Source organism: Hevea brasiliensis, chromosome 13 (assembly GCF_030052815.1).
Source record: "Hevea brasiliensis isolate MT/VB/25A 57/8 chromosome 13, ASM3005281v1, whole genome shotgun sequence".
Classification (NCBI taxonomy): domain Eukaryota; kingdom Viridiplantae; phylum Streptophyta; class Magnoliopsida; order Malpighiales; family Euphorbiaceae; genus Hevea; species Hevea brasiliensis.
In genome coordinates, this window is record NC_079505.1 from 68,255,052 (window position 1) to 68,261,051 (window position 6,000).

Sequence of the window (6,000 nt, forward strand, 5' to 3'; positions counted from 1 at the left end):
AATCAAATTTTCCAACAATTATTATATCAAATATAATATGACTTATTGTTTATTTATTTAATTCTTAAATTTAAATTTAAATTCAAAATTTTATCATTTCAATATTATTAAAAAATGACTTATTTAATATAAATATAATATGTGACACTCCTTACCCGTCTACTGTATAGCTGAGTAAGATATGTCACACAGTGTATCGAAACATCTTATTTTAATTCAATTATTTTTTTATTCTTCATAATTTATTTCTTTCATAACTATGAAGTATAATTCGTGAAATATCATTTATTTAAGTCATTTATTGAAATTATAATTTATTTAAGGTTCCGCAAATTTTATAGAAAATTCGGCAGAGTGCCAGCTAAAAATGGATAAAACAATTCTTCAGAACTTGTGAAAAACATTTTCAAAATTTTCAATAAATCCCAAACTCTATTTCATCAACAAAATCTCAATATTTTTTAACAACATTTCCATTTCTCAATCATTCATTTCATATGCTATTCATTTAAAGGTCATTAATAAATATTCACTTTTTCATTCATAAACATAATTTTTACTATTTATATTGATAACAAAATACATTACATGAATCTCAATTTCATATGATAAAATAAAAGTTAATTACAAAATACTCAAAATGAAACCTAGTGTCCTACCAATGCACTGATGTCGGTGAGGTGACACGGATACTATGCAGAGCTGCAAGAGATCTCACCCAGTCTGTGGTCTACTGGGCTCTCGGTCGGTCTCTCCAGAACCTACGCGTGACAAAAAGTAACGCTCTAAGCAATAATGCTTAATGGTGCCAATAATAAAATGAAAAGAAATAACAAAAAATAAATATGCAGTGCATGTTCTGATGTCTTATACAGACAATTTTTCGATCATTATTGGTAATCTTAATTATTTTGTATTTGTTATATTCATAATTTCATTAAATTTATCCACTTTCATTTTTGGTTGCCTAAGTAACCTATACTGGATGACTGGACTGGATAAAAGGGTAAACTGGCACTAGGTATCAAGTACCTTGGGCCGTCACACCATCAGTCACATATGTATCTCCCGGTGTGCAACAGAACAGCTAATAAGCTGTAATAACATTAGGCACAAGGCCAAGTATCAACATAATGACAGAATGGCTAAAAGCTATGAAATCACAGAATGGCATAATGTCATGTGCAGTACTGCTAACTGAAGCCTATTGGCATGCCAACCTATCCAAATCAATCTTACTAGGTGTACTAGGTGTACTAGAGCATGTTACACTTTTAAAATTTTCAATTCCTGAAATTTAAGTTTAGGTGTTACTATTTATTTCATTAGTCAACTAAAATGTTGACTTTTGCATAGACAATAGGTACATTGGTTCTAATACTCTCAACATACCACATTTTGCATTCTAAAGTTGTTTGTATTGGTTGCCAATACCATTTCTAATATTAGTGTTAATTATTCACAATTTTCAGATTTCAAGCCTTATGTTTACTGTTTCATTAGTCATTTGTACAGTAGGAATTTGGCAAAGTTGTCTCCATGAAAGTTGTTCCTTATTTTATCTAGTTACATTTCCTTTTTTCGAATCACTCTATTTGGAGTTTTGTAGCTCAAGTTATAGCCTAAATACCATAACTGACCAGATTGGACAAAATCCAAAATTCTGGGCAAAACTGGTTCTACCAGATTTGGTAACCTAAGTTTGGTTGGCAATTTGACTAGGTTATAGTCAGAATTTGGATTTGTATTCTTCATCAAAGTTGTAGGTCTATGTCACAGCTTTCTGCTGTTAAAATTTCAGGTCAATTGGACCTTTCTACATTGAGTTATGACCAAATGAATAAACATTGTTCATTTGGTCATTTTGCCCAGGCAGAATGCAAGTCACCCGGATTAGGGTAATTTTTAGGTCAACTTGGTTTGATTTTCTGGGCAGGGTTTCTATACCAAAGTTGAGCCATTATGTATTTAGTTTCATGTCCAATTGGTTTTGCACCAATTGAACCTCTACAACTCCATTTATAACTATCCAAACCTGCTGGACTCATGCTTAGTCTTGCAGGTCAGCCAAGGCAGCTCACCCACACTCAATTGCCAAGCCTCAACTCACTTCATTTCCTCATCATATACAGCCAAATGGTCACTAGTTGACCATTTAAACTTTCATTCACCAACACATGAGCAAAACCCTAGGTTTTGCCCAAACCCTAACTCCATCAACTTCAATTCTTCATATACATACAATTAATGAATTAAGACATCTAATTCATATTCAATGGCAGCCATGGACAACTATAAATTTATTTAATCAATGAAATCCTAACATACTCTAAGGCTGCCAAAATTTTGAAGAGTGCATACTTATAGTTTTCTTTCCAATTCCTTGCAAATTTTTAGCTCAATCAAGTCCTTAAACATCTATTGAAAGAAAGGAAGAGAGAGATTGGTCATAACCTTGTGAGCAGAATTTTTCCACTTAAAATTCCTTCACTTTCTTTAGCTTTCTTGGCAGCCAAACACTTGCTCAAGATGTAATATCAAGTTTTAATGAAGGAAAGTAGAAGGTTTATGGTGTATTTACAAGGAGAATCTAGTGAGAAGAAAAGCATCCATAGAGGGAAAGAGAGAGATAGGTTCGGCTGAAAATGGGAAAGAAGAGAAAATCTGTTTTTTCTTTTATTTTCTACCCATTTTATTCATTTTAAATGGGTTAAGGACATGTGTCACAATGTGATTGGTCATTGGGGTTTTAATGACATCATAATGATGTCAAAATTCTCATTTATTCTATTTTCTTTCCTTTTTCTTTTTTACTCATTTTCAATTCAATTTTTAACAATATTTATTCACATTTTGTATCATGATAATTATTTACTTAACTAGACAAGTCGGCCAAAAATCACCTCTGAAGCGAAATGATTAAAATGCCCTCCGTTTGGCTTAACAGACTAAAATTGTCTATACCAATTGAAAAATTTTTCTAAGTATTTTCTTGGCATTCTAATGCCATAGGAACCTCAATGACCATTCTCTGGAGTCTCAAAAATTATTTTATGAATTTTTCCTCAGATCTAGGGCTCCTAGTTGCGAGAACCGCAACTTCCTACTAGGTTACCGATCGTTAGGACACCGGCTCATTTAACTTAGTTGTATTTTATTTCTTAAATTTTTCCTAAATTTTTTTTATGAATATTTGAGTTAATTATGGTTCCTCACTTTAGTTGAAATATTTTTCCGGATGTTCTAGCTGTCCGGATCGACACTGGTCACCGGAACAATAGAATGTACGGAGTTACTACAAGGAGAGTGTTACCTAACATGCTCGTCTTATTATCTAATAATTAAGAATTAACTCAAAAACTTCAATTAGTTGATGTGTTGTGTTTATATCATATTTCATTGGCTATTTTTATTTCATCAATTCTCACGTGATCCAACTAAAAAATAGAAAAATATAAATATTAGTGCCAAATTCTATTTTACTTGTAGAATATATTTTTAATTATATCAAAAAAAATTGGATAACTTACAATTTAATTTTTATGGCTTGAAAAAATCTATAAATTAGTCCTTATATTTTTAAAATTTACCTATTTAGTCATTGACATTTTAATAAACTACAAGTTAATATCTACTATTAGAATTATAGTTAAATTGCTATTAATTTCAATAAAAAAGATCAAATGCCGTTTACTATATTTTTTATTTGAAATAATTTAGTCCATAAGGTTTGACAAAACTCATAAATTAATCTTTGTATTTTTAGAACCCATCTATTTAGCCTTTAACATTTTGATAAACCTATAGATTAGTCCCTCCTAATTTTTCATCCAAATTATTGATAATTTTAAAAAAATAATAATAAAAATGCTTATGAATTTCAATATGAAACAAAAATAGTATAGTTCTTGATATTTTGATTTATTAACGAAATAGTCCATGCTTTGACAAAACTAAAAATTTTAATTGTTTTAATTTTAATTTTACAAATTTAAAATTTATAAATTACATGTCAAAATTTTTAATATAATTAATAGTTAATTTTACAAAATTAATTATTAATTATATTAAAAATTAACTATTAATTAGTAGGGCAAAATTTTACAAAATTAACTATTGATAAATCCTAATTTTAACTATTTTTAAATTGTGTCTAATTTTACAAAATAACTATTAAATTGTATTTATGTTTTATATTATATTTTTAGAATGTAAGGATGAATTTGTGATTAACAAAAATATAATGATCTTAAAGTAATTAATTCATACTTTAATAATTATAACTATTTACAAATCAATCCTTATCTTTTTATTAATTACTAAAATATATAAGGGCTTATTTGTAGATAGTTATCAAATTTAGGGATTATTTTGTAAAATATATGGATAATTTTGTTATTGACTTGAATTTTAAGGGTCTTAGAGAAATTAATCCATATTTTTAATAATTATAATTGGCGATGACTAATTTATAGTTTTGTCAAACCTCATATACTAAATTGTTTCAAATAAAAAAATATAATAAAAGATATTTTAATTATTTTTACTAAAATTAATGACACAGCATTAATTAATTTATAGGTTTATTCAAATGTAAAAATCTAAATAGATAAATTTTAAAATGCAAATAATAATATATTGATTTTACTAAATTTTAGTGACTAAATTTAATTTACCCATTAAAAATAAGCTCAATAATAGAGAAAGTGTTAAAAGATAATATATAATGGTATTGCTAGTATTTTTCATATATAATTAAGCATATTTTTTATTTAGTTTAATTTAAAAAAAAAGGTATTTTTGAGTTAAATACTGAGCTACATATAGGATTGAAGTTATTAAAAATGTTTTATAGTTAGTTTTGTAATACATATAACAATGAAAAATTTATCTAAATAAGTTATTGTTTTATTGGCATATAAATTATAATTAATATGAAATAAGTTTTGAGATATCAATGTTATTTAATTTTATTATATATGTATAATTTAGTCAAATCTTAGAAACTAAATTATATATAAAATAAAATCTTAGGACTAAATTATTTTCAGATTAAAAATATAATTAAAAGTATTTTAGTTATTTTTGCTGTAATTAATAGTAAATTAATTAAAATTTTAATGACTGAGACTAACTTGTAGCTTTATAAAAATATTATAGACTAAATTTCTTTGTTTTAAAACTATATGGATTAAATTGTAGGTTTAAGCAAATTTTAAGAATTAAATTATAGTTTATTTTTTATTTTTTTAATTAAAATTTATTTTTATTATAATAAAATCTTAATTCTTTTCTTCTCCTTCATAATACTTTATGAAATCACAGTTGAAAAAAAAAAAAAAAAACTTAAATTGTCTAAAAAATGTCAAGTAGTATAGAAAAATAATGAATAGAGGTGTATTGCTTTCCCATGTATGGTTAAAAATTACAGGTCTGATATACCATAATTATGTTTCTTATTATTGCTGCCTGCTATTCATTTGACTTCTTTTCTTCCCCACTGCCTCCTTTTCTCTTTCTCATTATGATTTAGCAAAAGTTGAAAAAAAAAATTAATGATTTAAGGAGATTTGGTTAATATTATTTAAATTTAATATTTGAGTATTTTTTAAAATATAAAATTATAAATTTAAATTTCTGTAAAATATAATTAAAAAATTAAAATTGTATATACCTAATCAATCTAATCAATCTATTCCTTGTGCTTTTATCAGGAATGTGGGAATAATGATGTTAAGTATTAAATTAATTGGTAAAGATAGAAAATAAAATAAAATTTTGAATATTTGTGTAATTATTTATTATAGTTATTAACTTTATTACTTGCACAAATATATAGATTTATATAAATATTAATTACAGCCAAATTTAAGAAATAAAATCCAATATATATTTTTTAGGTTTATTAATAACAATATAAATATATATATATATATATATATATATATATATATATATATATATATATATATATTTTACATTTTAGCAAATCCTATATTA